General features: G+C 41.7%; 1 protein-coding gene across 4 annotated transcripts in view; it reads right to left on the bottom strand.

Annotated features, from left to right (window-relative positions):
- Positions 1–12544, bottom strand: part of LOC135497863 (poly(rC)-binding protein 3-like) — a 210199-nt gene that overhangs the window by 147336 nt on the left and 50319 nt on the right. For all 4 annotated transcript variants that reach the window (XM_064787842.1, XM_064787843.1, XM_064787835.1 and 1 more), the window contains exon 2: positions 12360–12425. The gene's annotated coding sequence lies outside the window, so the exon portion shown is untranslated. The remainder of the gene's footprint in view (positions 1–12359; positions 12426–12544) is intronic.

The raw sequence follows: 12544 nt of genomic DNA on the forward strand, positions 1-12544 counted from the left end.
CATGTTAAATGGCCAGGAACAGAATTGTCATGCCGGCCAAACTCACAAGCGTGATTGCTAGGCAACCAGTCAACTCATTTCTCAGGCGATTTCAATCGAATCTGTAATTGGCTCAAGGTTAGAGTTGAGCAGTATCTCCTCATTGTGGCTTAAAATGTGATTTATGGCAGCAGTCTGCAGCTCATTTGAGCCCGATCGCTGATCAAAACTGATGGGCAGACATTACATTTCTACTAATGTTGACGATTGATTACAATATGTAATGGCGAACCACTGATCAGACATAAAAGGGGCATACATCCATTGTCTATAACTCTGCTTTTTGAAGATGCACACCACCCTAGGAGCTTTTCCATTCGTGTGCATTTTTTAGCAATATTTAGCTGTCTTACATCAACATCTCCAAATTTTTTTAACAACTTGAAAAGTTCTTATTTTTTATTTGACAGATTTCAAAATTTCTCTCGGTTTTCAAATCAAAATTTGTTACTGTTTTTATTTTCGTGAAACTAATTATTCACGAAATCTGCTGAAATTAAGTGGTTTACAGTAGGAAGCAGCTTAAATGGTTTGTTTTATTCAAAACGACTGCACAGGCAAAGATCCAGAAAGATGCACATAATAGGAGGAGGAGGGGAGGAGGAGGAGGAAGAGGAAGAGGAGGAGGAGGAAGAGGAGGAGGAGGAGGATGATGACGCCGACAATAACGACAACGACAATGATGATGATGAAGAAGATGATGCTGTTGATAATGAAGTGAAATTCATCGACATCATCATCATTCATCCTCGGTGCATCCGTATCACAAAAAGATTTTCACGTAAAACAAATCCCTGCGCACATCTGTCTACAGGTGAGAAGGCTGGAATAAGTCTAACCACCGACCGACTCATCCTGCTTCTGTTCCACATAATCATCATTGATCAAGCTGCACCAATATCGAAGAAGGTTAATTCCATGTTGCCATTCTTTGCCTCCGATCGCACTATGAGGTCGGTCAAGACAGCTGGCTTAACATATCGATTTCATCGGGTGAAACTTTCAATAGGGACTGAGGAAGATTGCAATTAGATGCTAGTGTTACGCATATTGATTCTCACCCTCGGCAGCCGAGAGAAGACGACTCGATAAGATAAGACAACCGTCATGAAGGAATGACGAGCGCATTATTCTCGAGTAAGAAGAGGAATCGGTCTGCAGCAATCTCATTCTGCTAATGGACAGAAAATGATATTTGTAATTGTGTCTGATGAAACTATTACGACAGTCAGACCATATTATAAGCTGTGGTTTGAAAAACCGGAGTGATTTTAGAAATGGTACGGTAAAAGAGATGGTTCCAAAGATTAGGAAGCTTACGACAGCAGGCCTGCAGTTCAAACAAGGGGTGACCCAATGTAATGTAAGGTATGCCAGACTGAAAACATCTTAAAAGCATTCAAAATAAATTGGCGACATGTTCTATATATAAATCACAGTGACAAAAACAGAGCAGATAAATCGATGTCATATGTGACCCGTCACAGCAAAAGCAGGCGCATGTCGCTCTGAGCTTGGCAGGTTGAGAGGGGCAGTTTGTTCATTTCCCGGTTGTCTGCTTTTGTGAAATACGAGCACATCAATTTTTTCCATTATCTCCTGGTGTCATTTAGGCTCATCTTCTGTGCGACATGCGCCTGGTTTTGCTGTGACAGGTTACATATAACAAGGATTAGTTTTTATCAAATCTTTGATTATGATAAAGAGTGAAACTTCACCACCATCTGGGAAATCTGGGAAACAGCCGGTGAACATGATCCATGCTGGCAGTTCAACTTCCGGATTAAGTCTCACTGCTGATAAAGTCACCACATCATAGCCACAAGAAACAAACTAAGAGTCAGATATCGCCATGGAAACCACAAAGCCATAAACATGTCAATTTCTTGGCGTTTGCGGGGGTTTCCTCGACAATTGATATGAATGCGATATTTATATTCAAAGCAATATGTATAAGGGTTTCTTTATTGCTTGAGTCGCCCATCAAGCCTGTATGACTATTAACGGAACGGAACGCCGGAACGACTCGAGCTGATGCACTCATGAATAGGAACCTAATATAAAGATCTGTACAAAGAGGCTGGAAGTTAAGCACCGAAGAATGATATAGTTCAAGAAGCACAACACTTAGAGTAAACATATTCTGTCAATTCACTCTATATTCCTCAGCAGGAAGTGCACTCTAAAAACAAATTTGTAAATTTAACTACTTAACAGTAATTTTTCACTACCTCGGTTTTATTTGTGATCCCCCTCTTGTTCTATCTGATCTGCCACTTCACCAAGAACATCAGAGTCGGTATACTTCATAACATGCTTCCACCATTTTGATAATCTTTCAAAATAGAAAACCGCCCGACAGAGAGGATAAGTCAAATCAAATTGATTGTTTCTCTTGTCTATTATGCCTGTAAGCATGATCCATTCGATTGATTTCATCTATTACCCCTGGCCATCTGAGCTCCAATCTAATCCTACATCTGTCCACGGTCATCAATGCCCGCCTCCCCAAGGCTCAACACCTGCCCCCTCTCTATGCATGCCTTATTGAGATCATGGCCAACAGGGACAGGAACTTCTGCAACATATGTGGAGGTCGTGGAAGGAAAATTTTGAAATTGTTAACAACGAAGACTATACATGTAACAGCCCATCAGCGTTTTCACCCTGAAATCATTTCATCATCCTGCACCTGACATCTAGATGCATTCCCCCCTGCTAAATACAACCTAGATCTGGGCCAAATTTAGCACAAGGGGGGGGGCAGGCATCTCTATCAATATCAATGTCAAACTCAGCAATTGCAGGTTTTACTCCTAAACCAGTAATCTTTTTTCACTCTCCGCAATGATAATTGTTGCATGTCAAAGCGACAGAAATAGCCTGTTTGCGGGGCGCACTTAAAGAGCAAAAGATAAATCCGACACACCCATGACGCTGTGATATATACAAAACATTTTTCACGAAAGGGCACGGCTGCTAAACATTTTGTAAGTGGGACTAAAAGGGTTAAAGCTTCCTGATAACATGGAAGTAATTTGACTATCAAGAGGCAGAGAACCTAGTGAAGTTCTCCATTTAATTGACCTTGGCGGGCACGAGAGATGCGCCTTAAGACATATCAAGCCGAAGTGGCTTGATCATCGTCAAAAGAGCCAAAGAGGGTCGGCCTCAAGAACACACGTTATTTGAGGTCTGTGACTATCAAAGCATTGAAGAATCCATTAGCCAGACCCTTGAAGGCATTTCACTTGCTTCTTAACCCTTCCGGTGAAGATGGTTCAATTATGGCTTTAAAAAGGGTCACTTACAGTAATGGTGGCTATTATATTATAGTGCCTTTCATTGATTTGTGTCTGCAGCAAACCACTCAGCTACAGATGGCACAATAAGAATCCTCCTCAGAGACAACTCGCACGACCAGCGCTTCAACCTACCTTTTACATTTTCACCGCCCGAGAAAAGGTACCTTCTTGTTTCCAGTTTAATAGTCTGGCGCACTTCAGTCTGCCTGATGAATATGTTGAAAGAAGGGCCCCCAGGGTTCCATTCACAAACTCGGTATGATTGAATGATGCATCGAATGCTTTGATACCTACAGAGCTAGTTCAATTGGGTCTACACCGTATGTATCTCGACCATTTCCTCTGTGGTCAAAACCCAAGCAAACCCTAAATTCGGTCTCACGTTGACTGAACTTTACCCTCGGGAAAGACAGGAGAGCAGTTTTGTTACAAAGCAGCCTTGGGCTGTCCTATTCTCATTAACTTGCATCTCAGTCAGACCACATTGGGCCAGTTTGTAGTGTGGGGCGTAACTGGGCTCACTGAAATGAGACCACAGTGAGATTGGATCCAATTGCATCAGAATGAATTCGATTATTATCATCAATAGTAGTGATGACGAAGGAGTTCGACACAGAAAACTCGGTATCAAACAGATCGGACACGACTAGGTCACCACAAGCCCCCACAATTATATTCTGTGAATGCCTGTGCTCTGGCGTGAAGACAGTCAGTCCCTTGTTTGCTGTCACTCCGCAAGGTATCCCAGGTCAAGAACAAAAAGGTGACAAATGCCATCAAGGACAGGTTGAACAACTCAAGGGTGACAGCCCAACAAGTCTGAAAGCTAGACAAGTGGTGCGTGATCAAAATGGCCAAGACGACTTTCCCTTTCATGCAGCACCAACCCTCCGGAACAAGTCAACACAAGCCGGTCGCAAGTCGAACCAGGGGGTCGCTATTGAGTGTAAAGTGAGCATATCATTACCTATCTCGAGGGCTATTGGCCGACTAATGCTTGTATTCACGGGGTGTTGTCAATGATTAGATCCACCTAGACCTGTTGAAAGTGTGACCAACAATAGCTACGATCTATCACGCCTATTGGCATGTCCAACAACAATAACTGGTGTTCCTTTTGAAATCGCATTGAATGAAAACGGGGACTCTAACCTGTACAACTGACTACAGGCGATATTATGAGTTGTTTGAACTTGACTTTGCACCTGGTCTTGCCAAAAAGCGGCAGACTTTAGGTACAGTCAGCCTGCTGGGCTGCCAAGCTGAACCAGAGGGCACCAGAAAACTGCCATGCAGGCTGCCCCAGGAGGTGTCAGAATGCTGCCCCAGCAGATAGGTGCAAAGATATTTGTTTACTTTTTACTTCCAAATCATGATTTAACCACAAAAGTCATGGAAAATCAGTATAAACAAGTCTATTTTAGCCTGACAAACTCCCTTATAGTTGTAAATATTGTTATTCAATCTTTCTGAATATTGCTTACAGTCTTTCTTTATGGCTTACAGACTTTCTTAATATTGCTTAAAATCCCTTCCTAAATATTGCTTACAATCTCTAATTATTGATTACAATCTTTCTAAATGTTGCTTACAATCTTCTTAAATATTGCTTACAATCTTTTTAAATTTTGCTTACAATCTTCTTAAATATTGCTGACAATCTTTTTAAATATTGCTGACAATCTTTTTAAATATTGATTACAATCTTTCTAAATATTGCTTTCAAACATTCTAAATATTACCTACAATCTTTCCCTAAGAGTGAATTCAAGTCCATATCTGTACATCACAGACCTACAGCTGAGCTGAGTAAATGAAAAGTTCGAAAACCCGGAGGACCAAATACTGGATATTCCTAACACGTTCTGAGGGGATGATGTCATATGACAGACAGGCGTGACTTGAATATTTTCTAGTTTACGCTCTCTCAGTCTTCAAGCGAACATCTTGGCAACTTCTTTCAGTTACAAAAGATCAATTATTCATATCCCTCAATGGTAAAGACATTTTTCTTGCAGACATAAACATTTGTCTGTCATCATAAAGGGCAATGGAAGGGACGTGTCTGACAATAATTTGCATAAGATAATAAATCTGAATAGATAAAGCTCGGAGTACATTGAATCTGGCCTGATTTGTATTCTCAATGTACTGTTCTTTTCATGATATTGACCAAAGCATAATTAGCATATCACTGCCTCTTAACTCATCCCAGTGGATCAGATCAGCTCACTGAGTTATACATGTACTTTAAATGCATCAATGACATCACCAATCATAACAGTTATAGGGGTGCACCATTCGCAAGTCTCTGAAGGAAACCCCATTGTCCACATGCCCAGCAGGCCATAGCCAAATCTAGCTAAATGATCTGCGAGTTTTGAACAGGAAATAAGGAGGCATATTTTTCGTGGATGGTGAAAATGTAAAAGTTGGCTCAAACGTTGACCATGCGAAGTTCACTTTTAAAAGTGTGAATTGGGACGACACCTCTACTGCAGTAGATATCAGACAATAAAACTAAACTTTAACTTACTTTAACTTGAAAGTCTCACTTAAAAAGGGTTGACCATACCACCATTCTGGCTAGAATCCCAAAGCATTTAGAATACATGCAAAACAAAAATTCCAGATTGTTGAAATTCATCCTCATTTGCAAAATTGGCACTAGTTTTAGAGTCGTGAAAGAGATGACTTTTACTACTGTTGGCTTATACTTAGATGCATCACTTTTTTTTAGACATTACCGATGATAAAATTTCTCCATTTCCTGTTCTGTGCCATCCGGAACCTTTTTGTGATTTGATTGATGCCCTTTGACAACATCTCCTGCTGCATCTCCACTATGTCATCCTGCATCAAACTCAAGTCATGCCGAAATGATTTGCTAAAACGGTCATGAAGCTAAGATGCCCTTTCTTTATGTTACCACTCAAAGATCATTAGCTTTAAGTCAGGATATTAGATGGGTTTGGCATTCTGTGTTTAGGTTCGGATCTCAAACGGTTCATTGAAGATACAAGAAAGGACATGCCAGAGGGTCGGTTGATTTAGGATGGGTCAGAAGAGAGAGGGTTTGAAGGAGAAAGCCACATCACAAACAAATTAAGGGTTGGTTTAAAAATACTCGTACCAATAACATCTTGAAATATCAAAATAACTGGTCACACTCCCTCACTGGAACTGAGCAGACCAATTTGTGAATGACAATCATGATGAGCGCCAGGCATGATCATCAACCTCTGCTTTCTGGAGTGCGTTTTAATGTGCGAGCAGCTTTTTTACCTCTGTATGTTTGTTCTTTTTCCATTTCATTAGTAAACTATTTTTCGGAACGTGCTTATGTTTTTCCAATTTTGTTTCAGCTCTCAGTTAGTAGAGAAACACATTACAGTGGAACCTCCCTTAGCGAACACCCCTCTATCAAGGACAACCTCTCTATAACCACATTATTAAGGACACTACTTTTGGTCCCAAATTGGTTGTTTCCATTCAATTTGACCTCTCTAATAGGACACCTCTCTATTAAGGACAACATTTGTCAGTCCCAAGGGTGTCCTCTATAGAGAGGTTCCACTGTATTTGGTATTTTTAGCACGCACAACTTTTGGCGCGAAAAAAAGTTTCCCGCGCCAAATTCTCTCCGGGCTCAGACTTAATCTCATCCTGCTATTCCTCGGTCATCTGCTATGAACCAATTCAGCCCGTAAGATCACCTTCAGGACTGGCGCCGACTGCAAGCATGTCCCCCAGACACGCCGACATCGCCTCCTTTGATATCGTGTGATTGGCCGATTAAGGTGACTTTACGACCGAGAGCAAAGCCCGATGACCATCAGGCATCGATCCCTTAATGCCCTCGTGCACTTGTGATGGTTTCCTGATTACCTTCATTGGAGTATCGATCGATGCCACTGTCACGAGAATTGATCTTGTTTAGGCTCTTTGCTCACGGTGACAGCAGCCAAACAACTAAAAGTTACAGCTTGATACTCCCCCAAGCGCAAATTGTTCGAGTCAACCTCGCTATTGCTTACCAGACTTATCATTGCTTATGTTGCATTTACACTGATTGCACTGGTTTGAGACTATTTGCTCACTGTGACAGCACCCCAACAACTAAGCTTACTCCCCCAAGCGCCAAAGTGATAGGGTCAACATCACTGTCGCTTTCCAGACCAAGGTTTATCGCAGATCCTTCTCTCATCTGGATCTGGATGATAATCGCCAAACCTCCAGTTGGAGTATGACGTCGATGAGGTATGGAGCCCACTATGGGCTACTGTCCACCTATGTGGGATCTTTTACTTGCCCTGGCATAGACACTCGGGTACAAGGGACCACGGCTTTTAGTCTCATCCGACAGACCCTCGAGTATTTCATACGTTAATGTACGTGTTGTGAAGAGCCAGGAATTTTAGTTCCTTGAAAGCCACGCCGGTTCATCCAGAAATACAATCCTGGGTTCTCCCCGGGATCGAACCCGGGCCCTATTGCGTGGTAGCCAGCAGTGTTAACCACTAGGCTGCTCCCTAAGGGCTCCCTCATCAGTTCTCTATGTGACTAATGCAAAGAAGTGCATCACATCTTGAATGAATGAATGAAATCATCTTTTATATAGCGCCTTTCCCACTGAATACAATGTTCAAAAGCGCTCACACTCCAAAATGCTCTCGGAAGAGAAGAGTTTTCAAGTTTTTTCAGAAAGTGTTAAGAGTCAATTTCTTTCCAAAGGTTGTGACTCAGTGAGTTCCACATTCAAGGGGCAAGCACTGAGAATCCCCTTGCTGCAAATGTTACCAGCCTGAAGGGATGCTCAATGAGAAGACGCTTCTCTTTCTTTTTCTTTTTTTTCTAATGCGTTCAACCTGTCGAAACTATAACTTCAGTTCTGGAGTGGAGAACAGAGTTGACAAACCATTGGTCTGCTACCACAACGAAACGAAGTGGTCTATATCGGCATCATTGGCTGTTGTTGTGTGTGCACCAGGTTTAGGGCATTTGTATATCTGTCTACACTACTCTTGTTGAAATTCATATACAGTGTGAAATTTTCAAATTAAAGTTCAACTTTCAAATTTTGTAACAAATGGAACCGTCAATTTTTGATAATTCCCGCCTGGTTTCCGCAGAAGTTAACAGTGGGATCAAATTGTACAGATTATCTTCAAAATAGAATTCTTTTCTCAAGTTTCTACAGAAGGTTATGAATAATTCAATCAAAATCTGTAAATAGGAATTGAATTTATCATCAACCGATGGAGAATCTCAGTTTACATAACCCGACACAATCTGCTCTGGCGAACAACGCCATTTCTGTTCCCAGGAGGCATTTACTTTGACGGCGACAATTCCATTTGAATGTCTCAGATTTTCAACAATCTGCATTTTATCATCTCCCGGCAAGAACAGATTTCATTGAAATCACATCAAGTTGAGCGCGGCGCAGACAAGCGATTTTAGTTGCTGCGACCTGGGACGGTGCTATGACAACATGATGAGATATTGCAATTTTACCAATAGGTGGCCAAATTCCAACCACATTCTGTTATGTTGTCTTGCCTCTGTTGCATGTTGCAGCGACTAAAATCACTTGTTTGTACAGTGCAGCAGACAACTGCCTCCTGTGTTGTAGGTACCTACGACGACCACAGCAAACAAGTGACTTATGTTGCAGGCAATCATTATTGCGGCTTCCTGTGACAGAGATCTCTCATCTGCAGGGCACTAGTGGGTTAAATACAATATAAATGGGTTCTAAGCGATTACGAGGCTTCAGATATGTTTTCAAAGGTAAAATTTTTATCCTCGAAGGATTAACTCAAATGATCTAGTTATACTTGATTGTTCATCTGAGGGATTACCGGGGCGTACAGCAGCGTTCTCTAAAGTAACACAGTCTCCTGGGGACCTTCGATAGCTCACTAGCGCCACCCACACCAGGCCAGAGAAGGCCCCAGCATCAGCGTGCACGGTGTGTGCATGTTTTGATCCAGGCAGTGTGGAATACTTTGGATAGAACTATTAAAGAGAAGCTTCAATTGCCTATCAGGTTTTTCTCAATCGGATATGATGACAATGTATATCAGCGTCAGCATCCAGAGAGCAACAGTAATGGGGAATACAGTCCTATTCTCACCACTTCCTGGATGCCAACAAACTAGTATCAAAACCCAGGAGGTTAAAATCAGGGGGGCGTTGGGGGGGGGGGGGGGGTTATGGGAAATTCTATTCAATTTATTAGGAAAACCAGAGAGGTACTGCATTTAAAATTGGAGAAAGGCTAATCATTTCTTTTTCAAGAAGGGCAGTTACTAAACTCAGTAGTGACCGTGTTGCTAGGAATGACAAAAGAGCCGTTCTGATTGGGCAAGCTTATTTGTCCGTCTCAACCCGCAAATACCCATCGGTACTCCAGTGTCAGTGATGTGTTCAAGGGGAGGAGCATACAGCTGACCCTGGTATTCGAGGATGCTCACGAATATGCCACAGCATGTAGAACCACATCAGTCAGAGCACAGAAATACGCATTCGGGATCCAGCAATGGTGCATGCTGAAAACATCATATCTTCATAACTATAACACTGTTATGAAGCAACCACGCAATCACCGAATAACAACTCTCGTATTTACATTAAAAACATGGCCGCATTATTCAATGAAACCAGGTATAATGCGTAGAAATGTGGTTATTGGGGCCCACGTCCTGCTGCTGACTGCCTGCTTCCGTAAGACTTCTCTTCTAATGGAGTTTCTATGTAGGACTTCCTGCGTGTGTACGACGACAGTGTCATAATAATAGAGCATCAAAACTCAGCCAACGTATTCATTTGTTTTCATTGGCAGAAAATTTATTCCTGCGGCCAGATTTTTTATTCACTAAATGTGCAAGAAGAGATGGAAATTCCCTGACAAGGTAAATGAGCTTCAAATTCGGCAATCATCATCCGTTATTCATCTCGAACGTTATTTGTCGAGATAATAAACCCTCAACTTTACCAGGACCATGTACAACTGCATTAGTGAAGACAACAGAGGCTGTATGCTCCATCAGTCAAGGACATCAACATTACCTTTACCAGGACCATGTAACCACTGCATTAGTGAAGACAACAGAGGCTGTCTGCTTTATCGATCAAGGAAAATGAGTGACGGAAGCTTTCTATATGATTGATAGTATAGTATACTGCAAGATATTTATTATGCATGAGAGTCTACGCCCCTGACCCTGAATGTCAATCGAAGGTGCACTTGGACACAATCAAGAAATATCCGCTTTCCTACCTCATGTCACAAACAGATAGACAAGACAGTGTCGGAAATTAACAGAACTTCGGTTGTATGTGAAGAAACCAGATCAACTCCGGACACTGAAACGGCCAATTTACGCCATTTGACCTATGTGACCTTGAAAATTTGGACAAATCAAAAACCCGTATGATATGCGATGTATCCTTGCTAGGAGTACCTACCATAAACATTTTATCGAAAACTGGTCACTCATTAGAGAGATATCACAATTTTTAGGTTTCAACCTCTGGCCACCTAGTGGCCAAGTTAAGAATCAAATCGGACTGAAATTCATTGTCAGAGGTCGCCTGACCAGAGGGATCATGTGTAAGAAGTTTCACGTTCATAGCACTAGCGGTTAAGAAACGTGCCACTGTTTTTGAAACAGGATACAGACGAAGGATGACGACGACGACGGACACTGCGGTATTGTATAGACTCAAGGGTTTGACTGGTAAGCGGTGTGTCTCTGCCAAAGGTTTTTCCAGAGACCAATTGTTTCCTCCAAGTGAACATTCCAGATCACTCAGTATTCATGCCGTGGACACTTTGATTCACAGACATGAAGAATTGCCAAAAGACATTTCCTAACGTCAAAAGAATGGCAGTCTGAACAGTGCCCAATCAAAGTGGAGCACGGTGAATTCAAATCACGTCTTTTAAAGCTGGAGACGGATCAGCAGGCGGGCTGAATCAGTAGCTCAGACACTGCCATATCAAGCATCCATGATAAAATTTTTTAGAAAATTCTGACAGCCATTTATCAAAGGCAGTATTCACCACCCTAGATCTGGTAGGAGCAGGGCTGTCTACCCGATCAGACATTTTATTACTTAGTTTACTGCAGTGCTTACATAATCAAGCTGTCTCTATGTTTACATAGAACCTCGTTGGAACCGAAAAGAAACTCGGTACTACCAAGGCTGTATGGGGTTATAGGTCAGCTGAATACTTCCTCTAATATACTGCCGATTCTAATGATAAAGTGCAACGTGCAAATTACATATTACATGCTTCAATCCAGACAAAGGTAATGTTCAATTTCTTCTCTTTTTTAAATTAGTTGGAAAAGAATACTTCAAAATCAACAAAATGAACTGCTGATTGTAATGACAAAGTGCAAAGTTCAAATTACAAAGTGCATGTTACAATCGCGAAACCAGACAACTTTTCAATTTTAATATTTTTTACATTTGTGGGGATAACGTGCTTCAAAACAACAAAAATTGGGCTTGAATGAATCAGAACTGATGAGACTGCTTTAGAACTCTCGCGAAAACTGTTGAATTAGTCTGCGCCGAGACATGACTGAACAGCCCCCCTGATCAGATATCTAATTTCCCTTTTCTAGGAGCGACAGGATTAGGTAAACAGCTTCCTTCCGCTGCCAATGAACGTGATGGACGACGGAGTAACCAACAAAGAGTAGGCTGAAGACAATGGCCTGGGCAACTGACATTGTGATTTGGAAACTGGCATGGCCAGACAGACAAGCCAAGGACACATTACCGGTTTCGTAATAGTCGTGGTTTGAAGTTTTTGCCCCTAAAATGGCTACCACCATTTTGACCACAAAGGCCTTTGCATCAGATGAAGATGATACCACCACATAGAAGGCTGCAGACAATGTTTTATTCTGATTCGTCACCTGGGAACCCAACGGTAAATTGACCTAAAGACGACTTTGAACGACGCATGTGAACAATTTAGAGAAAGGTACCTACCTTATAATTAGAATACCGGTAATCCAAATCTCCACGTGTCCCTCTTCAATTTTGATCCTTAACCAACTGCAAAATAGAAACATGAAAGAATTGAAGAAATGGTGAACATTTTCGCTGCAAAGAATTTGGGCAGTTTATCTCCAATATTGGAGCAGTCATGGAGTAAGGCCACATCAAACTGCTGT

The sequence above is a fragment of the Lineus longissimus genome, chromosome 13, assembly GCF_910592395.1.
Source record: "Lineus longissimus chromosome 13, tnLinLong1.2, whole genome shotgun sequence".
NCBI lineage: Eukaryota > Metazoa > Nemertea > Pilidiophora > Heteronemertea > Lineidae > Lineus > Lineus longissimus.